Source organism: Cebus imitator, unplaced genomic scaffold (assembly GCF_001604975.1).
Source record: "Cebus imitator isolate Cc_AM_T3 unplaced genomic scaffold, Cebus_imitator-1.0 Scaffold50, whole genome shotgun sequence".
Classification (NCBI taxonomy): domain Eukaryota; kingdom Metazoa; phylum Chordata; class Mammalia; order Primates; family Cebidae; genus Cebus; species Cebus imitator.
In genome coordinates this window covers 4,916,968-4,940,704 of record NW_016107365.1, presented here as the reverse complement: position 1 = coordinate 4,940,704, position 23,737 = coordinate 4,916,968, and the positions used below count along the sequence as shown (strand labels likewise).

The window sequence follows — 23,737 nt, the reverse complement described above, 5'->3', positions numbered from 1 at the left end:
GTTTCACCATAATGACCAAGATGGTCTCGATCTCTTGACCTCGTGATCCACCTGCCTCAGCCTCCCAAAGTGCTGGGATTATAGGCGTGAGCCACCATGCCCGGCCTACAAGCCTCTTCTAAAAAATTTTCAGCCATCCGTGATGGCTTGCATTTGTAATTCCAGCACTTCTAGAGGCCAAGGCAGGAAGATTGCCTGAGGCCAGAAGCTCAGGACCAACCGGGCGATAGTTCTGTGTAGGAAACTGGAGAGGAAAAGAAAAGACACACACACAATACCTTTAAGGTTAAATAACCTTTATCCCATGTAAATGGCAATGCAGATATAATAGGCAAATGATATAATAAGCAAATGATATAATAAGCAGATTGATATAATAAGCAAATTGCAATGGGAAGGGGAGAAGGGAAAAGAGCTTTGCATTCACCAGACTGTGGAGGATTCGCCACCAGACTAGGAAGCTAGAGCCTGAGTTCCAGAGTCGGACACTGCACTCACCAGACTGTGGAGGATTCACCAGCAGACCGGGAAGCAACAGCCTGGGCTCCAACGGCCACTTGTCCGTGCACAGACGAGGAGAGGTCTCGTGAAGCTTCGGTGTGGTCTGGGACCCTAGCTCCCTTTGTAACGAGTTGTTTGGCATGAGGCACGTTCCCAAGGGCCCTTCGCGACTGGGCTCAAGGAATACAGAAAAGTCAACTTATTTTTTCGACTGTTTATTGTTTTTCAATAACTAACATATAGGAATAAATTGAAATAGAGATTTCTCCAAAACAGTGCTGGATGAATGCCTCAGGGGGCTCATACAACCTGTTCCAGGACTTGGTGACCGTTGTTTGTGTCCATCTTCAATTGAGTTCGAATTTAATATTTAACTTTTCCTCCTCAGCAACATAGTCAGTCCTCATCTTTAAAAAAAAGTAAAAAAATATTAGGCCAGGCACAGTGGTTCATGCTTGTAATCTCAACACTTTGGAAGGCCAAGGTAGGAGGATCAGCGTGGGCAACACAGTGAGACCACGTCTCAAAAAATTAATTAATTAATTAATTAACTTGAGAGGCTGAGGCAGGAAGATCACTCGAGCCCAGGAATTCAAAGCTGCAGTGAGCTGTGATTGTACCACTGCACTTCAGATTGGGTGACAGAGTGAGACCCTGTCTCAAATAAACAAACATAAACTTTCCACCTGATCATGATTCCTTGATTATAGCCCCGCCTCACTGTTATCCATGGGTAAATTTCCAGACCTAGTGCTTCCTGGTTGGCCTAATTTTAGAGCCATCTAAGATCAAAAATAAGGTAATATTAGGGTAATAAAATGGTGAGTTTGGAATATTTTAATACCTAGTATTATAGTCAAAATATTTAGGATAAACATGACAGGCTGGACACAAAAGTTTCCTTTCCTCACTACCTAATAAAATCTTCAAAAGATAGTGAGAAAGAGGCAAAAATTTCACTTGTAGCTACAGGGCAAGGAGAGAAGTACAACTTTGTGTCATAAGCTTTAAAAAGTATTGCTCAAGGAACCAAACAGGAGATTTTACCCCTCACCTCTTTTTAAACCCACCTCGCCCTTTTCCCATTAAGCAAGAAAGAGAAATTAGGGAATTTTATCTAATGTTCCTTAATAACTTCCACTTATGAGAAAAATGAACTGAAGTAGCCAGTAGACACCCCAGGGAAAAGTCAAAGAAACCCAGGAGAGAGGCCAATAGCACCCACAGCATGTCAGCAGAAGCAGAAAGAACTGCCAGGGCTCACATTTTCTATGGGTCCATGCTGAATTAGGGAAGTGACCTGAATTATGGAAGTGATCTGAAGCCTGCTCCAATCAGGTGGAGGCTTCCTGGGTATAAGAAATCTCAGAAACTAGAGCAAAGCCCAGGTGACATAGTAACAGGTACATGTAGTGCCAAAAGTACTCCCCATTTCAGTGTCCGCAATACTGAATAGAACCCAGCATTTGACTTTAAAGTTTTTGTTCATAGAGGAAGGCAAATAGGTCTCTAATATGGGAATAGTAATAACAATTTCTTCATATAATATATCATACGAATAGAAGGCCCTAGAACAAGGTTTCTCAGCTTGGGCACTTGATATTTGGGGCCAGGTAATTCTTTTGGGTGTGTGTTTGTCTGGGGGGGAAGGGGGTGTCCTATGACTTACAGAATATTTAGTAGCATTCCTAATTTGTACCTGCTAGGTGCCAGTAGCAACACCCTCAACACCACAGTTGAGACACTCAACAATGTCTTCAGACGCTATCAAAACTTGTCTGCGGGCAAAATTATCCTAAGTCGAGAACCACTACTCTAGAATCTAGACACAACAGCCCACTGCTTCTATGAGCAAAAAGGAAAGAAATGGTATGGTAACTTGGTAAACATACCATATTCAGAAAATAAAGGAATTAAAGAAAAGAAGCTAACAAATTAAGGATGATAATGTATCTACTCTAAAAGAAAAACATAACTCAAGGGAAAAGAAGAAAATTTCCCCCCAACTCTTTCTCATTATAAAATAATTTATTAAGACTATACATCCAACAAAATAGAGTTGGTCATGGTATGCTATTTGGGAACTAAGGCAAAATCCTCTGAAAAGCAGAATAAAATTTTCCGCTGTCTCTCCATGTGAGACCTGAAACCCTCCAGGGCTTCCATTGAAAGCCTTTGGGAATCACATCCCAGGAATAAGAGAAAACTCATGGTAAATTAAGTCTTACTAAAAATTTGACACTAGTTCAATATAGCTCATTCACTATTGGATTAATGGAATTGGCCCCTACTCTGTCTAGTAAAGGAAAAGATGAAATTCTTTGGTGGCACATGGCATCTTTGGAAGCCACTACAGTTTTTATGTATGTGTCCAGAATTCAATACAAAGGTGATTTTTCAACAAAATGAAAAAAGACAAAAAAAAAGAAATGACATAATCAAATGGCTGAAAGAAAACCACTACCAATTTCGATTTCTATGCCAAGCACAATATTCTTCAAAAATGAAGATTAAATAAGAATTTTTTGGGGGGGATGGAGTTTTGCTCTGGTCAGCCAGGCTGGAGTGCAGTGGCGCCATCCTGGCTCACTGCAACCTCTGCTTCCTGAGTTCAAGCAATTCTCCTGCCTCAGATTCCTGAGTACCTGCAATTACAGGCACCCACCACAATGCCTGGCTAATTTTTGTATTTTTAGTAGAGATGAGGTTTCCTAATGTTGGCCAGGCTGGTATTGAACTCCTGACCTCAGGTGATCCACCTGCCTTAGCCTCCCGAAGTGCTGGGATTACAGGCGTAACCCACCGTGCCCAGCCAAATAAGGATGTTTTGAGACATGTTAAAAAATGAAAAAGAATTCATCACCAGCAGGGCTGCATTAGAATAAATACTAAAAAAGTTTCTGTAGGCATAAGGAAAGTAATCCCAGATGTACACATGGAGCTGTGGGAAAGCATGAAGAGCAACAGAAATGGTAAATATGTGGCTAATATAAATTCAAATTGAGTGCACAAAATAATACTAGTAGTGTGTGTGTAATTTAAAATATACGTAGAATGAAAATGCCTGACATCAATAAGGCAAAAAGCAGGAGGATGTAAACAGAGTTAATATGTTCTAGGGTTCTCCATTATCAACTAAGACGTAAAAGCAATAATTTGTGTTAGACCATAAGAAGTCAAGGAGGCATGTGATAATCTCTAAAAGCATAGTAAAAAAGCATATAACTGGGCCAGGTGTGGTGGTTCATGCCTATAATCCCAGCACTTTGGGAGGCCGAGGTGGGTGGATCATTTGAGGTCGGGAGTTTGAGACCAGCCTGAATAACACAGTGAAACCTCGTCTTTACTGAAAATACAAAATTGGCCAGACATGGTAGCATGTGCTGTAAGCCCAGCTACTCAGGAGGCTGAGGCAGGAGAATCACTTGAACTGGGGAGATGGAGGTTGCAGTGAGCTGAGATCTTGCTACTGCACTCCAGCCTGGGTGACAGAGCAAGACCCTGTCTAAATAAGTAAATAAATAAATAAATAAAAAGTTTGTAGAGGGAAAATGGAATAATAAAACTAATTGATTAATTTAGAAGAAGGCAAAAGAGAATAAAAAAAGGAAAAGAAAATGTGTTGATTAAAAACAAAACAAACAGTGAGATGGAAGATATAAATTAAATCATATCATTAGCTGTATTACACAGAAATTCGAGTAAAAGACTAGGACTGTCATACTGGATTTAAAAACCCAAGTGTATGCTGTTTATAATAGACCTTCTTTAACTATAAGGACAAGAAAGGTTAAAAGTAAGTAAAAGGATGAAAGAAGTTATATCAAGTAAACACTTTTCAAAAGCAAGTAGATATGGCTACAGGAATATCAGAACAAAAGCATTACTAAATATAATGTTTTACCCTTCTAGAAGCATTACTAGATACAATGCATTACATTAACAAATTAAGGATTGCCAGATAAAAGAGGGGCATTTCATAATGATAAAGTAGTCAATACAATAGGAAGATAACAACTCTAAATCTTTGTACATCCGTAATATAGCTCCAATCGGATAAAGGAAAAAACACTGGATACAACTAAATGGAGAAACAGACAAATTCATAATCCTAGTGGGGGTTCTTATGATGCTTTTTACTTTTATTTTTTGAGACAGAGTCTCGCTCTGTCACCCAGGCTGGAGTGGAATAGCAGGATCTCAGCTCACTGCAACCTCCACCTCCCAGTTCAAGCGATTCTCCCTACCTCGGCCTCCTGAGTAGCTGGAATTACAGGCACACGCCACCATGCCTGGCCAATTTTTTTTTTTTTATTGTATTTTTAGTAGAGACAGGGTTTCATCATGTTGTCCAGGCTGGTCTTGAACTCCTGATCTCAGGTGATCCACCAGCTTCGGCCTCCCAAAGTACTGAGATTACAGGTGTGAGCCACTGCGCCCAGCCCAGATGTCTATTTTACTACCATTTCAACTTTTTTGTGTGTTCGGAAATTTTCATAATCAAAAAAATTGGGGAGGAAACATGATCTGAAAAAGAAGGAATTGTTCTGCATATTCTAGAATGCAGTTTCCCTCCAAGTTCTTGAATCCGTTTTAGTCTGCTTACTTGAGTAGATGGAAAGCTCCCGGATACCGAAGGCATACAGGAAGAAACAAGTGAAGAGACAAGGTCACTACAGAGAAGCATCTGACTGAAGGAAATATGTCAAAACATTGCCAGTGGTTGCCTTTGGGTAGTTAGATTATCACCTTAAAAAAAAAAAAAAACTCCTTCTTTGAAGTATTCCATAATTTCCATATTTTCTACCATGATTGTTGATTATTTTTGTAACTGAGATAAAATAAAATAAATTTAATAGAACAAGGATGAAAGAGTGCAAACTGGTAAGAAAGATTTAAAAATTAGTTGAAGTTTGGACTAAACCTTCCCTTTGGGGCAGAGATGGTAGTTGATTTCTTCTTCCTTTCTTAGAAGTAGAAAACATTTACAGAGAAATGTATTTTTTCCAGAAGTATTAAAAAAATTATAATCCCAGAAAAACTGGAGGGTGTGTGAAGAAGTAATTTGACTAGAGTAGTGATTTAGACACTGGATGAGAAAGGAGGGTTTTCTCTTCCTTATTTGTGCCTTTGGCTTTAAAGAGTTTGGGGCTTTTGAGGGCTGGTGTTAGAATCAAAGGAAACGGTGAGGGAGATGTTCAGGTTTCCTTCAAAAAGACTCAAACTAAGTTGGAAAGAAGGCGGGGATCTAGAGCACCGTTTTGGAAGTAAATGTGAACGGAAGGGTTCCCAAATTCACAAAGTGAAGGGCAGTTTTGAAGCTAGAAATGTTCTTAGAGATTGTCTACCTGCATTGTCTCAATAGAAGGTCCAGAGAGGTTAAATGACTCACCCAAGAGTCATTAATGACAGAAGCCAGACTAAAAACACATCTCTTGCAAGGATTCAGCTGGGATGTACTTAGTAGATATATTTTAAAAATGAGCATTGTATAGTTTCTGGGTATATAATATGTGGCTTATCTGAAGTATTTTAGACCTTCAGAACTGTCCATTAAAGTAACTCATATGAATAGTTTAGGTCACTGGGGGCATTAACTGCTGCATGACTGATTAGAGCCAGGAATCATGGTAGCAGTCTGGACTAAGTAGTAATGACAACTGACGTTGAACATAATTATATGACTTTATCCTGTTTTAGTTTAGTGTTAAAAATTAGACCATGAAATTGAGATTATGCAGGTTAATGAACTTAAAAAGAAAAATAAGCATTTAAGAAACCTCCAAATTATACACATAGACATCAAATAACTCAGACCCTCATATGCCAACTTTGGAACTTCTTGACACAGATTTTAACCAACTAAACCTTCATGTAGCCTTCAGAATCACCACATAGACCTTTGTTGAAAAAACTTGCATGATCCTGGAAAGATGGAAGGAGAAGATACGTGTTTTCACTATTTTAGGCTATGAGACCCTATGGTTTAGCCTCAGCCCTGCCCTAACAAGTTGTGTGAGTCTTGAACAAATCACTTAACTTTCGAGACCTCAGTTTACTTATATGTATAGCTTGTACTTTAATCTCAGAGTATTGTGCTTTCCTACCAAAAAAACCTCATTCTAGGCCAAGTGTGGTGGCTTACTTCTGTAATCCCAGCAGTTTCAGCGGCCGAGGCAGTAGAATCACTTGAGCCCGGGAATTCGAGATCATCCTGGGCAACATGGTAAAACCTGTCTCTTCAAAACATAAAAAAAATTAGCTGAGCATGATAGTACACACCCATAGTCCCACCTGCTTAGGAGGCCGAGGTGGGAGGATGGCTTGAGCCCGGGAGGGTGAGGCTTCAATCAGCTGTGACTGTGCTATTGCACTCCAGATTGAGTGACAGAGTGAGAGCCTGTCTCAAAAATATTGCATTCTATTCAGCAATTTATGACAGGAAACATTTGCAAGCAGTTTATTTTGAGTCAGCATAAGCCAATTTGTTCCAGAATTGTCAAGTAAAAGTCAATAACCTGGCAATTAAGGTTAGGTGGAGTGTCTCTGTGCCTCTCTCTTAAAATCTTGTTTCTAGGTGGTAAGCAAGGTTATGATAAAGGCAAATCATAAAACAAATTCTGCCAAACCACATTTGTAAGAAAGTAGGCCAGATGCAGTGGCTCAGGTCTGGAATCCCAGCACTTCAGGAGGCCAATGCAGGAGGATCACTTGAGGCCAGGAGTTCAAAGTTACAGTGAGCTATGATCACACCACTGCTTTCTAGCCTGGGTGACAGAGCAAGACCTTGTCTCTAAAAGATAAAACAATAAAATAAGTACAAGCAATCATATAACAAGATCTTCTAAGCTCAGGTTTCCTTCCAAAAGAGTGTCTGGCTTCAGGCACTCTTTCTCCAACCTGAGAGTTTCACTCTGAGGACTCAGGAGCTGCCAATATTATGGTTGGTTCAGGAAATAGACTCCTTAATGAAGTGACAGCTACTGGATAAAGTAGAGCTCTAGATCTCAGATACTACACAAAAGGTAATAACTTCTGGGGCTTGCTGGATTCTTACAATTGTTCATGTAAGCCCAGTGATGTCTGCACAGTCTTTCTATTTGGAACCAATGAAAAATGATATCTAATATCCCCTAGCTAGTTAACAAACTCTTGTATAGATTTCAGCAAGTTACTATATTTAAAATGCTTGTGTAGCTATCTTGGGAAGTGTCAAGCAAGATGCACTGAAGGTACAGTGACTCACACCTGTAATCCTAGCACTTTGGAAGGCCAAGGTAAGAGGATCACTTGAGACCAGGAGTTCCAGACCAGCCTGGGCAACACTGTGGGACTCCATCTCTGCTAAAAATATAAAAAAATAAAAAAAAGAAAGAAATACCTGAGACTGAGAATTTATAAAGAAAAGAGGTTTAATTGATTCATGGTTCTGCAGGCTGTGTAGGAAGCATGATGCTGGCATCTGCTCGACTTCTGTGGAGACCTCAGGAAACTTTCAATCATCACAGAAGGCAAAGGGGAAGCAAGAATGTCTTACATGGCTGGAGCAGAAGCGAGAGAGAAAAGAGGGGATGTGTTACACACTTTTAAACATCCAGATCTCATGAAAACTCACTATTGAGATGAGAACTTGAAGGGGCGTGGTACTAAACCATTCATGAGGAACCACCATCATCCACTCACCTCCCAACAGGCCCCACCTTCAGCATGGGGGATTACATTTCAACATGAGATTTGGGTGGGGGACATAGATTCAAACCATGTCATGAGGCACTGTGGCATATACCTGTAGTCCCAACTACTCATGAGGCTGAGGTGGGAAGATCATCAGTTGAGCCCAGGAGTTTGAGGCTGCAATGAGCTATGATGGTGCCAGTGCTCTTCAGCCTAGACAGCAGGGCGAGACCCTGTCATAAAACAACAACAACAAACAAACAAACAAATAAAAGATATGCTGATGGCATGCAGGGAAGAACAAGTGTGGAGAAAGTGACAAGTCACCATAGAGAAGCAAAAGAGACCAAGGAAATACGTCAAAATGTTGCCAGTAGTTGCCTCTGAGTAGTTAGATTACGACTGTTTTTTTTTGTTTGTTTGTTTTTTTGAGACGGAGTTTCGCTTTTGTTACCCAGGCTGGAGTGCAATGGCGCGATCTCGGCTCACCACAACCTCCGCCTCCTGGGTTCAGGCAATTCTCCTGCCTCAGCCTCCTGAGTAGCTGGGATTACAGGCACTCGCCACCATGCCCAGCTGATTTTTTGTATTTTTAGTAGAGACGGGGTTTCACCATGTTGACCGGGATGGTCTCGATCTCTTGACCTCGTGATCCACCCACCTCGGCCTCCCAAAGTGCTGGGATTACAGGCGTGAGCCACCGCGCCCGGCCACGACTGTTTTTTAAAAATACGTTTCTTTGTAATTTTCTGTGATTTCTATGCTTTCTACCGTGATACTTGATTATTTTTATAATAAGACAAAAATAAAAGAAATTTATTAGAACAGAAGGGAAAGGGAAGTGTGGATTCCTGATTTGAATACTTTAAATGTTAACTGATTACCTCTTGGTGAGATTAAAGTTAATTACACAGTTACACCAGCCTTTATGCTATCAGACATTGTGTTTCCCAACATGCGACAAATAGCATATGGGTAAGTAGATAAAAAACAATGGAAGCTCATAAAAATAACTATTGGGCTCTTGGAAGTTACGCGGAAAGTGACTTGGATGTGGTAGTTGCCTCTGCGGCTCTGCCATATAATAAGCCAGGATCTACCATACCTATTGACTAACTATGGAAGATTATACCAAAATAGAGAAAATTGGAGAAAGTACCTATGGAGTTGTGTATAAGGGTAGACACATAACTGCAGGTCAAGTGGTAGCCATGAATAAAATCAGACTAGAAGGTGAAGAGGAAGGGGTTCCTAGTACAGCAATTTGGGAAATTTCTCTATTAAAAGAACTTCGTCATCCAAATATAGTCAGTCTTCAGGATGTGCTTATGCAGGATTCCAGGTTATATCTCATCTTTGAATTTCTTTCCACGGATCTGAAGAAATACTTGGATTCTACTCCTCCTGGTCAATACATGGATTCTTCACTTGTTAAGAGTTATTTATACCAAATCCTGCAGGGGATTGTGTTTTTTCACTCTAGAAGAGTTCTTCACAGAGACTTAAAACCTCAAAATCTCTGGACTGATGACAAAGGAACAACTGAACTCACTGATTTTGGCCTTTCCAGAACTTTTGGAATACCTATTAGAGTATATACACATGAGGTAGTAACACTCTGGTGTATATTGCTAGAAGTATTGCTGGGTCAGCTAGTTACTTGACTCCAGTTGACAATTGGAGTATAGGCACCATATTTGTTGAACTAGCAACTAAGAAACCACTTTTCCATGGGGATTCAGAAGTTGATCAACTCTTCAAGATTTTCAGAGCTTTGGGCACTCCCAATAATGAAGTGTGGCCAGAAATGGAATCTTTACAGTTCTATAAGAATACATTTCCCAAGTGGAAACCAGGAAGCCTAGCATCTCATGTCAGAAACCTGGATGAAAACGGCTTGGATTTGCTCTAAAAAATGTTAATCTATGATCCAGCCAAATGAATTTCTGGTAAAATGGCACTGAATCATCCATATTTTCATGATTTGGACGATCAGATTAAGAAGATGTAGCTTTCTGACGAAAAGTTTCCACGTTATATCAAGAACAGATAGTTATGTTTTTATTGTTAGCTCTATTTTTGTCTTATATATTTTTCTTTGTTGTCAAATTTAAGCTGTACTTCATCTTCTAATTTCAAAAGTATAACTTAAAAATGTAAATATTCTATATGAATTTAAATACAATTCTGTATATGCGTGTAGGTCTCACTGTAGCAACCATTTGTTACTCTAATAAAACTATAATATTGATGTCAGGAACCAGGAAAAAAAATAATATTATGTGAGTCCACCAATATTTAGAAATCCACGTACAAAATAATGTTACATAGAAAAAAGAACAATATATAAAGATAATATAAATTAAAGAATTTACTGAAATGAGGTTATATAAATTGTACATATATACAGAAAGAAGTTAAATGTTAGAATGCATTTCTTTTTCCTTCTAATACTTTTCAAGTACAAGATGGAGAAAATAGCTTATTGTTATCTCTACCAACTTAACTGTCTCCAACCCACAATCACTCATCCATTCATTCATTCAGCAGATATTTACTAAGCATTTACTGTGTGTCAGGCACTGAGGGCACAAAGGTGAGTTGGACCAAAGCCTTGGCTTCAAGGAGCTAATAATCTGGTGTCTTGAAACAAGTAAATTTAGATTATAATGTAGTAGGTACTACAAGAGGGACCTGAAAAATGCTACAGAGGCTCCCAACCCTGGGGCCAGAATTTCTCGCCACCTGCAGGACATATCTATGGGGACATACTACAAGCAACTCCAACGAAACATGACCAAAACTTAACTGGTGTCCCCTTGCCTCCCACTCTGGCAACCTGCCCTTCCTTCTTGTTGTAGTACCAGCCAGAACAAGCACAGCCTGTGGCTATGTCCATAGGCTTCTAAGTTGTGATAGTGAGTTCCCTCCCCTAAAGATTGTGCTAACAGGCCAGGTGCAGTCACTCATGCCTGTAATCCCAGCACTTTGGGAGGCCGAGGCAGGCAGATCACCTGTGGTCAGGAGTTCAAGACCAGCCTGGCCAACATGGTGAAAACCTGTCTCTACTAAGAATATAAAAGTTAGCCGGGAATGGTGGTGCATGTCTGTAATCCCAGCTATTCGGGAGGCTGAGGCAGGAGAATCACTTGAACCCAGGAGGCGAAAGTTGTGGTGAGCCGAGATCACGCTATTACACTCCAGCCTGGGCAACAAGAGCAAAACTGTCTCAAAAAAAAAAAAATCTGCTGACTGCAGAGGGCCTAGGTGTTACGCTCATCCGTTGGTTGCCTCAGAGAACTGGATACAGAGTGAACACCTGCCTAAAGGCAGCCATTCCAGAAACTGACCTGCTGCTGGCTAAGTGCCCTGATTAGAAAATTCTATTCCAATAGCAACAACCTTTCATTAGGCCAACTCTCTTTCTAGAAAATTTAAGGTGTAGATCTGAGGAAAGAGTCAAGTAGTTGGCAGGAACAGAATCCAAAAGGTACTCAGAAGATAGCGTACAGAGCCATGAGTGAGCAGAGACTATTAGTATGATAGGCCTGAGGAAATGGGTGACGTGGTTGATGGGCGGTAATAAGAAAGGGACAGAGAGATTCTGTCGCCATAAACACCAGGGCCCATGGAGCTGCTACAGCAACAAGGACAGCTGGTTTACGCTTTGGAGACTTAGCTGACTTAAGTCTCTAAATTATGCTTAGTCGTTTAGCCCCACAGTTCTGGTGTACTTATTTTTACTTGTGAAGACAATAATTTTCCAATCTCTTAGCTATAATCTGAGTGACTACTGTCTTCCACAAAAATTGCTTAATCAATTCTGTCTCTACATAGTCATGTAAAGCTGAAGCCTGGACATTGTCCTTTATTCCTCCCAGTCCCTTGCCTCCCATCACGGAGTCCCGCACATTCTATCTTTTGGAATTTCTCTTAAATCCACACTCTCCTTTCAACTCTTATTATCTATCCTGCATCACTCCTAAGCACCATAATTTCCCATCTGGTTTCTAGCCCCACTTTCCCATTTTGCATGCTGCCTCCAGAGAGGTAATTTTAAAAAGTAAATTTATGAAATGATGTGACATATGTATTATTTGAAAAAAAATTTTTTTACATAGAAACTTTAAAAGAATCAATGCAAAAACTTAGAAATAATAGCACTTGGTAAAGTGGTTGAATATGATAAAACATCTCTTAAAAAATAACTTTCTTTACAAAAAAAAATAGCTTTTCTTTATAGAAAACGTAAAGGAAACTTAATCCTATTCATGAGCAGCCAACATATCTGAAATATCATAGGTAACTTTATTTTTTATACATTTATTTTTTTGAGAAGGAATATCACTCTGTCACCCAGGCTAGAGTGCAGTAACACAATCTTGGCTCACTGTAACCTGATTCTCCTGCCTCAGCCTCCTGAGTAGCTGGGATTACAGGTGCGGCCACCATGCCTCGCTAATTTTTGTATTCTTAGCAGAGATGGGCTTTCGCTATGTTGTCCAGGTTGATCTCGAACCTTGAACTCCTAACCTCAAGTGATCTGCCCACTTCGGCCTCCCAAAGTGCTGAGACTACAGGTGTGAGTCACATTGCCTGGCACATAACATACAATTATTTTTAAAAGAGAAATGTGGTCGGGTACAGTGGTGGATGGCTTGAGCTCAGAAGCTCAAGACCAGCATGGACAATATGGAAAAACTTTGTCTCTACAAAAAGTAAAAAAATTAGCCAGGTGTAGTGGCATGTACCTATAGTCCCACCTACTTCAGAGGCTGAGGTGGGAGGATTGCTTAAGCCCAGAAGGCAGAGGTTGCAATGAGCTGAGATCACACCACTGCACTCCAGCCTGGACAACAGAGCAAGACTTTGCCTTGAGGAAAAAAAAAAAGAAGAAGAAAAGACAGAAATCTGATATGAAGAATATGATATGAAGAAAACAGCAAACTTTAGAAATACATGCAGAATTCAGATAAATGTCTTTGTTACTTCTTATGATAGTAAAAAGAAAACTCTGTTCCAATAGGGACAGTGTTTGGTTAGGCCAATTCTCTTTCTAGGAAACTTAAACTGTAGGTCTGAGGAAAGAGTCATGCAGTTGGCAGGAGCAGAATCCAAAAGATAGAAGACAGTGCACAGAGCCATGAGTCAGCAGAAACTATGAGTATGACAGGCCTAATTTTTCAAGATAATGCAAGTAAATCTTCGTTTCTTATAAAGAAATCCTATTGAAATTCTTGGATGAGGAAACTTAGGAATATAAACGTGTCAAATTCAGCCCAAAGTAGTATGTGGATTTAATGTGACCCCTATTAAATTCTCAACAGCAGTTGTTTGGAGAGGAGAGTGCTTAACAAAATGATCCTAAAATTAATACAGAAAAACTTGTAAGAATGGCAAGGAAAATTTTACAAAGAAGAACAGTTAGGAAGACTAGGACTCCTAGATATCAAAATAAACCACAATCATAAAAGATTTATAGACAATGCAAGAATATAAAAATTAGTGGAACAGAAAAATGCCACCAAATAGGCCTTTGCATATGTAATTATTATAACATACAATGATTCAATATACACTGTAACTCAATAGGAAGAAATAAATTATTAAGTAAACGATTGGGGATCAAGGGTTAGGTATTGGAAAAAACAATCATTTAAGACTTTGAAGCCATCTATCTTCTATTGGTAACCTAAATAACAGACACACAGAGAGGTTCTCTAAAAGAAAATGATAATTATTTGGGAGTAAGCATTGCGATGGAAATATGGTGGGTGTATTCAGGAAGGTGGTTATCAAAGGAAGACAAAAGTTTTTTAAAAAAACAATGAGGAGGATTACACAATTCTTTTGATACAATTATCTCTGGCAACAGGGAGCAGTAATAAAAGTGGCATCAGTTCAAATTTGGACAGGCAGTTGCTGGGCAGATGTCCTAACAGAAGTACAAGTCTGAACAATAACAATTTCAAAACCAAATCATTAAGGAAACACACACACGTATTTATTTTGGATTTTTAAAAAGGTAAAATGAAGAGAAGCAATAATGCTCCAAAGCAAGATAGAGCTTTCAGCTAAACTATCTATCTCTCCTTTGTTCCTACAGAATACCACCATATCTTCTTATGTAATTCTAAACTCCACCAGGTATTTTCTCATTTGCCAATTTTAAAAGAAAAATATAAAAATTTTGGGTGTTGCATATTTTTTCATCATTCATCAAGGTTATTGCTTTTCCTGCTACATTGGAGGGGATTGTCATGGGTGCCACTGGCCAAGGGCCTGCTTCACAGGCAGTAAAGGGATTTACCAAGACAGTTGTAGGTAAAGAAAGGCATATTTATTGGAGAAAGTATGAAAATGCATTACAAGATTTCAATGGGCAGCACAGCAGAGAAGGGGCTGTCTGGAAAGAGATGGAGGCTGGAGGGAAGTTTTATAGGGTCATGCTAGAGGGGACTACATGTGGAATCAGGTCATTGTGCCCTCAGAATGAGGTTGTACCCATGGGTTGTTTGTGGGTAGCTGTTTCTCTGAATAATTGTTCATTGTTCTTCCACACTGGGGAAACCTCATCAATTTGGGGTCCCTTTCTCATTGATATTTACTTATCTATCAGCATTCCATATTCTCCCCCTGACAGAACAACAGTAACAAATCTTTGGCATTGGAGCAGAAGTCTCATCTTCCAGCTATATCCTGCTGGCCTGGAGCATAGAGTTGATCCTACCTATGATTGTTGGTCTGTCCGGAGACCCTGCGGATCATTGTCCCAGATTATGGGACTTATGATATTGGATCTTACCAGAGGGAGGGATTCATCAGATAAGGGTAGTATGTCATGGTGAAACTGGTGTCCAGCTGAATCCAGAGGAACTGATATCCTGTTCACAGCATCATTTGAAGGTGAAACTGTTGAATTCTGTAAGACACATTTTTTTTTTTTTTTGAGGCAGAGTTTCACTCTTGTTGGCCAGGTTGAAGTGCAATGGCACGATCTTGGCTCACTGCAACCACTGCCTCCCAGGTTCAAGTGATTCTCCTGCCTCAGCCTCTTGAGTAGCTGAGATTACAGGTGTCCACCATCACACTTGGCTAATTTTTGTATTTTTAGTAGAGATGGGATTTTGCCATGTTGGCCAGGCTAATCTTACTCCTGATCTCAGGTGTTCTGTCTGCCTCAGCCTCCCAAAGTGCTGAGATTACAGGTGTGAGCCACAATGCCTGGCCCAAAATTTTGTGTTTTCTTTTTTAAGCCAATTGCTGAAAAGACAAAGAAAACCCTTTGTCAGTATGCCTGTTTTTCCTTATTGGAAGCTCATTTAGATAACCTGAAAGAAAAACTCAATGAAAAAGTGTTTGAATTTAATTAGACACAAGAAGAGTGTGTTCAGGGTCATGAGGATAGCAAGAGAATACATGACTGTTAGAAACAGCATGAGAATTTTTTTTTTATTACATTGAGAATTTAGACATATCAAGAAAAGCCAAGGCTACAGAATTAAGTTATGCCTGAGGTAAACATTGCTTACATTTTTGACCTTCAAGATGAAACGTTTTATAATTAGACCATAATAACAGTTAGAATTGGAGGAAAGAGTTGCAGAAGCTAACAAAAACTGAAGAAGAGAGTTATTATCATAGACCTTCTCCAGGAGAAAAAAAGCTGAAAGCAGCAGGACACAGAAAAAGTTGTACTTCTGAGATATAATTCTGAGACATTTTTTAAAAAGAAACACTTATAAAATTAAAAGTAAAACTTCTTGAAATTTTATTAAGAGCAGATTAATACCTTAAGAAAACCTTGTTTCAACATAGGAGACCAATGTTAGAAAAAACAATTATATCTTAACTGCATACAACATTTCTTTTATAAATTTCCTTTCATGAATTTTCTCACGACATACACAGACCATCTATGATATTCTCAGACTTTCTAACTTGTCCTAACCATCCCTCTTTCTTAACAAAACAAATTATTTTATTTTTGGACAATAATTTGCCATACAAGATCCTTTCTCATATAAAATCTCTTTTCTTTATCACCTTCCTTACCAAAAATACCTCTTTGCCTTTATAACCTTATTTATGTCTCTCTTATTTCCTGGTTCCTTTTACCTTGTTTTATATATAACCTTTAAATAACCTTTGAATTTGACAAAAATTATTTTCCTTTTGTTAGGAAGTTAAGGTTTCTACTGCATGTTGCTGAGCGATTTCTGTGAAGCGGGAGCAAATGAGGAGGTTTTCTGCATACTGTAGAAGTTATCCCCCCACAAGCAATTATGCAGTTAGATTTTTTTACTAGGGCTTGTCTGATTAAGTGTGGGCTATTTTAAACCCCTGAGGTAGGGCTATTTAGGTTGAAGTTATTGGTTAAAAATTTAGGTAACTTTCCCAGGAGACATAAGGCTATTAGAGGGAGAGATGAATTCAGAGGTTGGGTAAATATTAAGCAGGCTTCTATCTTGGAAAGCATATTTTTGTCCTAAAGGGGTGTGGGGTATTTAGTTATCAGGAAGTGATGGGAGAATGGTAATTTGTCCCTTAACCATGTTGTTGTATTTATGACATACACGAAGTAAACATTTTAGACTTTATCCTAGTATTTCTCAAACAAAATATAAACCAAAGTTATAAAACTCACTGATAATAGTACGTGCACAGAAAGAGAATATTATAATACTGTTATTGTAACATGTGAACTACTTATATCTTGAATAGAAAGGCTAAAAGGAAAAACTATCAAAAGTGATAACTACAACAAATTTATAGGTCAAAGACAGAAAACTATTATATAAACAGAAACAATGAGTTAAAAAACAATGAGATGAAGTTAAAGTATAGAGTTACTAGCTTTCTCTTTGCTTGTTTCTTAGTGTGTTTGTTTTTGCAATCAATGTTAAGTTGTCAGAAGTTTAAAATAATGGGTTATAAAATGTTATTTGCAAGTCTCAGGATAACCTCAAAAAGCCTACAACAGACACAAAAAATAAAAAGCAAGAAATTAAAACATGACCAGAGAAAATTATCTTCACAAAAAGGAAAACAGGAAGGAAGGAAGGCAGATAAGGACACAAAACAACTAGAAAACAAATAATAAAATGGCAGGAGTAAGCCCTTACTTATCTATAGTAACATTGAATGTAATGGAGTAAACTCTCTAATCAAAAGACAAAACGGCTGAATGGATTAAAAGAAAAAAAAAAACCTAACGATGTGTTGCCTACAAGAAACACATTTCACTCTTCACACTATTTGAAAGTCCTAGGATAAAATATCATTTTCAATGCTTTGTAAAAAGAAAACTCAGTATTTATGAAATAAGGTGACTAGAAGGAGAAAAGAGTCAGAAATAGACAAAACACATTAAAGTTTTATTTTTAAGTTCTACCAGACCCTATTTATACTTTTTAGCTAGCTAAGGCTGTAACTATTATTACAGGCAAGAAAGAAAATTAAAATAGTGATTATATTATGCCTCAGAAATGTTCAATAGAAAACTGGCATAAGACAAGAAGGCCCTCTCCCACCACTCCTATTCAACACAGTATTGGAATTTCTGACCAGGGCAATCAGGGAAGAGAAAGAAATAAAGGATATTCAATTAGGAAAAAAGGAAGTCAAATTGTCTTTGTTTGCAAATAACATGATTGCATATTTAGAACACCCCATTGTCTCAGTCCAAAATCTCCTTAAGCTGATAAGCAACTTCAGCAATGTATAAAACCAAACTATGCTCTGAGCACCTTGGGCACATGTTGTTGGGACCTCCTGAGGCTGTGTCATGAGCACACATCCTCAATCTTGCCAAAATAAATCCTCTAAATTAACTGGGACCTGTCTCAGGATATAATATCAATGTGGAAAAATCACAGGCATTCCTATACACCAATAACAGACAAACAGAGAGCCAAATCATGAGTGAATTCCCATTCACAATTGCTACAAAGGGAATAAAACACCTAGGAATACAATTTACAAGGGACCTGAAGGACCTCTTCAAGGAGAACTACAAACCACTGCTCAAGGACATAAGAGAAGATACAAACAAATGAGAAAACATTCCATGCTCATGGATAGGAAGAACTGATATCATGAAAATGGCCATACTGCCCAAAGTAATTTATATAGATTCAACACAGTTCCCATCAAGTTGCCATTGACTTTCTTCACAGAATTGAGAAAAATGACTTTAAATTTCATGTGGAACAAAAAAGAGCTCACAGGGCCAAAACAACCCTAAGCAAAAATAACAAAGTTGGAGGCATCATGCTGCCTGACTTCAAACTATACTATAATGCTACGGCAACAAAAACAGCATGGTATTGGTACCAAAACAGATATATAGACCGACGGAACAGAACAGAGACCTCAGTAATAATACCACATGTCTACAACCATCGGATCTTTGACAAACCTGATAAAAACAAGCAATGGGGAAAGGATTCCCTATTCAGTAAATGGTGTTTGGAAGACTGGCTAACCCTAACTCCCAGCTTAATTTTTCACTTTAGCTTAGTGATTTTGGGGCCCAAGAAATTTTCTTTCCACATTTCTCCCCCTTTTCTTTTTAAAAATCTTTTAGAGGAAGCACTTGAGAAGAAATTGATTCTCTAGTCTCAAGTTTCGTCTGATCTCTGTTGGCTTATTCCTAGACAGGTCAGTCCCTAGTTATTAGGAAAGCTCATTTTCCTGTTGATTATAAGATACAACTTTTATAAGTCTTTATAACCTTTATTAAGGAGTTGATTAGTGCTTCAAGAAAACCTTGTTAATCTGGTTTTCTTGACACAGGGTCCCATATGCTGGTCTTGCATCAGTGTGCCTTTGACATTAGTTATTAATTTATAGAGAAACAACTTTATCTCTCAAAATTGGCCCTTACAATCTCACATGCCCATCTCTTCTGCAATAGTCCCTGGGCCTTGAGGAGTAGAATAGCTTTAATTTCTGTCCCTGTATCTCAGGAATGCAGTTTATCTTGACTGGCATCTTTTACTGGGCCTGAAGATGAGGCTTTAATTACCGTCAGTGTTTAAAATTTAGCAGGGCTTGTGTTCTTTTTAGGCCTAGGAGTCAAACTCCTGTAACTCAATGTCACCAGGACTTTAAAGCACATACAAGAAGATACAACCTTAAGTTTAAAAATATTGTTTTATTGTTTATTTATTTAGAGACAGAGTCTCGCTCTGTCACCCAGGCTGAAGTGCAATGGTGCGATCTTGGCTCATTGTAACCTCTGTCTCCCAGGTTCAAGCTATTCTCCTCCCTCAGCCTTCCGAGTAGCTGAGATTACAGGCAACCACCATCATGCCCGACTAATTTTTGTAGAGACAGGGTTTCACCAAGTTGGTCAGGCTGGTCTGGAACTCCTGACCTGAAGTGATCCACCTATCTCAGCCTCCCAAAGTGCTGGTATTACAGGCATAAGCCACTGTGCCCAGCCTGAAAAAAAAAATTAATCTCAGTTTTTCCTAAACAAACCAACTTTAATAATAATGGCATAGAAATTATTTTAATAAAACATAAAATCTGTTTGACCAGTTAGGAAAAGGCAAAAGAAAAGACCTTCTGCAGTGCACAGAATATTATGCTGAAGAAAACATTTGCTTTAGACTTTAAGAAAACATTGTTAGTATCAGACCACAAAAACAGAACCCAAGGAGGAAAAAAACTTATATAAGCTGAAAATGAGTTGAAGAGGAGTGTTACTATTTCACACTTTTTAAAAGAGGAGAGAATACAGAAACTGGAGAGATGCAATGAAACTTAAACTTTGGACTAAAATAAAAAATTAAAATCTCTTGTAATTTATTAAGAGTAAATCAATCCCTTAAGAAAATGTCATTGTTCTAACAATTCTTTTTTTTTTCTTTGGTGTTTTCTTTTTTTTTTTTTAATTGTATATTAGGTTTTGGGGTACATGTGAAGAACATGCATGATTGTTGCATAGGTACACAAGTGGCAGTGTAATGTGCTGCCTTCCTCCCCTTCACCTATATCTGGCATTTCTCCCCATGCTATCTCTCCCTAACTCCCCACCCCCCATCCCTCCCCTATTTCCCCCCGACAGACCCCAGTGTGTGATGCTTCCCTCCCTGTGTCCATATGTTCTCATTGTTCAACATCCACCTATGAGTGAGAACATGTGGTGTTTGATTTTCTGTTCTTGTGTCAGTTTGCTGAGAATGATGGTTTCCAGGTTCACCCATGTCCCTACAAAGAACATGAACTCATCAATTTTGATGGCTGTGTAATATTCCATGGTATATACGTGCCACATTTTCCCTGTCCAATCTATCATCGATGGGCATTTGGGTTGGTTCCAGGTCTTTGCTATTGTAAACAGTGCTGCAATGAACATTCATGTGCATGTGTCCTTATAGTAGAACTATTTATAATCCTTTGGATATATACCCAGTAATGGGATATATGGAATTTATCCCATTACTGGGTCAAATGGAATTTCTATTTCTAGGTCCTTGAGGAATCGCCACACTGTCTTTCACAGTGGTTGAACTAATTTACACTCCCACCAACAGGGTAAAGTGTTCCTATTTCTCCACATCCTCTCCAGCATCTGTTGTCTCCAGATTTTTTAATGATCGCCATTCTAACTGGCATGAGATGGTATCTCAATGTTGTTTTGATTTGCATTTCTCTGATGACCTGTAATGATGAGCATTTTTTCATATGTTTGTTGGCCTCATGTATGTCTTCTTTTGTAAAGTGTCTGCTCATGTCCTTTGCCCACTTTTGAATGGGCTTGTTTGTTTTTTTCTTGTGAATCTGTTTTAGTTCTTTGTAGATTCTGGATATCAGCTCTTTGTCAGATGGGTAGACTGCAAACATTTTTTCCCATTCTGTTGGTTGCCGATTCACTCTAATGACTGTTTCTTTTGCTGTGCAGAAGCTGTGGAGTTTGATTGGGTCCCATTTGTCTATTTTGGCTTTTGTTGCCAATGCTTTTGGTGTTTTGGTCATGAAGTCCTCACCTACACCTATGTCCTGAATGGTTTTGTTTAGGTTTTCTTCTAGGGTTTTTATAGTGTTAGGTCTTATGTTTAAGTCTTTAATCCATCTGGAGTTAATTTTAGTGTAAGGTGTCAGGAAGGGCTCCAGTTTCTGCTTTCTGCATGTTTCTAGCCAGTTTTCCCAACACCATTTATTAAACAGGGACTCCTTTCCCCATTGCTTGTTTTTGTCAGGTTTGTCAAAGATTGGATGGTGGTAGATGTGTGGCATTGCCTCTGAGGCCTCTGTTCTGTTCCATTGGTCTATATCTCTGTTTTGGTACCAGTATGATGCTGTTTTGATTGCTGTAGGCTTATAGTATAGTTTGAAGTCCAGTAGTGTGATGCCTCCCAATTTGTTTTTTTTTTTTGCTTAGAATTGACTTGGCTATGTGGGCTCTCTTTTGGTTCCATATGAAGTTTAAGGTGGTTTTTTCCAGTTCTGTGAAGAAGGTCATTGGTAGCTTGATGGGGATAGCATTGAACCTGTAAATTCCTTTGGGTAGTATGGCCATTTTCACGACATTGATTCTTCCCAACTATGAACATGGAGTGTTTCTCCATCTGTTTGTGTCCTCTCTTATTTCATTGAGCAGTGGTTTGTAGTTCTCCTTGAAGAAGTTCTTTACATCCTTTGTTAGTTGTATTCCCAGGTATTTTATTCTCTTTGTATCAATTGTGAATGGCAATTCGTTCTTGATTTGGCGCTCTTTAAGTCTGTTATTGGTATATAGGAATGCTTGTGATTTTTGCAATTGATTTCGTATCCTGAGACTTTGCTGAAGTTGCTTATCAGCTTCAGGAGATTTTGGGTTGAGACGATGGGGTCTTCTTGATATCCAATCATGTCATCTGCAAATAGAGACAATTTGACTTCCTCCTTTCCTATTTGAATAACCTTTATTTCTTTATCTTGCCTGATTACTCTGGCTAAAATTTCCAATACTATATTGAATAAGTGTGGTGAGAGAGGGCATCCTTGTCTAGTGCCAGATTTCAAAGGGAATGCTTCCAGTTTTTGCCCATTGAGTATGATATTGGCTGTTGGTTTGTCGTAAATACCTTTTATTATTTTGAGATACCTTCCATCAATACATAGTTTATTGAGGGTTTTTAGCATAAAGGGCTGTTGAATTTTGTCAAAGGCCTTCTCTGTATAAATTGAGATAATCATGTGGTTTTTGTCTTTGGTTGTGTTTATGCGGCAAATTACGTTTACAGACTTTCATACGTTGAACCAGCTTTACATCCCCGGATGAAGCCTACTTGATCATGGTGGATAAGATTTTTGATGTGCTGTTGCAATTGGTTTGCCAGGATTTTATTGAAGATTTTTGCATCTATGTTCATCATGGATACTGGCCTGACATTTTCTTTTCTTGCTGAGTCTCTGCCAGGTTCTGGTTTTAGAATGATGTTGGTCTCATAAAATGATTTGGGAAGGATTCTCTCTTTTTGGATTGTTTGTAATAGTTTCAGAAGGAATGATACCAGCTCCTCTTTGTATGTCTGGTAGAATTCGGCTGTCAATCCTTCTGAACCTGGGCTTTTTTGGGGTGGTATTCTCTTAATTGCTGCCTCAACTTCAGACCTTGTTATTGGTTTATTTAGGGTTTTGGCTTCTTCCTGGTTTAGGCTTGGGAGGAGGCAAGTGTCCAGGAATTTATCCATTTCTTCCAGGTTTACTAGTTTATGTGCATAGAGCTGCTTGTAATAATCTCTGATGATGGTTTGTATTTCTGTGGAATCTGTGGTGATATCCCCTTTATCGTTTTTTATTGCATCTATTTGATTATTCTCTCTTTTCTTTTTTATTAATCTGGCTAGTGGTCTATTTTGTTGATCTTTTGAAAAAGCTAGCCCCTGGATTTATTATTTTTTGAAGGGTTTTTTGTGTATCTATCTCCTTCAGTTCTGCTCTGATCTTAGTTATTTCTTGTCTTCTACTAGGTTTTGAGGTTTTTTTGGTCTTGCTCCTCTAGCTCTTTCAATTTTGACGATAGAACATTGATTTTAGATCTTTCCTTGCTTCTCATGTGGGCATTTATTGCAATATATTTTCCTCTAGACACTGCTTTAAATGTATCCCAGAGATTCTGGTATGTTGTGTCTTCATTCTCATTGGTTTTGAAGAACATCTTTATTTCTGCCTTCATTTCATTGTGTATCCAGTCAACATTCAAGAGGCAGTTGTTCCGTTTCCATGAAGCTGTGTGGTTCTGAGTTAATTACTGAATTCTGAGGTCTAATTTGATTGCACTGTGGTCTGAGAGACTGTTTGTTATGATTTCCGTTCTTTTGCATTGCTGAGGAGTGATTTACTTCCAATTATGTGGTCAATTTTAGAGTAGGTGTGATGTGGTGCTGAGAAGAATGTATATTCTGTGGATTCGGGGTGGAGAGTCCTGTAGATGTCAATTAGGTTTGCATGGTCCAGATCTGAGTTCAAGTCCTGGATATCCTTGTTAATTTTCTGTCTGGTTGATCTGTCTAATATTGACAATGGGGTGTTAAAGTCTCCCACTATTATTGTATGGGAGTCTAAA

The 23,737-nt window shown here is 38.6% G+C and overlaps 1 pseudogene across 1 annotated transcript; it reads left to right on the top strand.

Annotated features, from left to right (window-relative positions):
- The first annotated feature begins 9,200 nt into the window (after nucleotides 1–9,200).
- On the top strand, nucleotides 9,201–10,196 carry LOC108303723 (annotated as a pseudogene). The gene has a single exon (XR_001824956.2). The product of XR_001824956.2 is annotated as a cyclin-dependent kinase 1-like (transcript).
- Nucleotides 10,197–23,737: the final 13,541 nt, after the last annotated feature.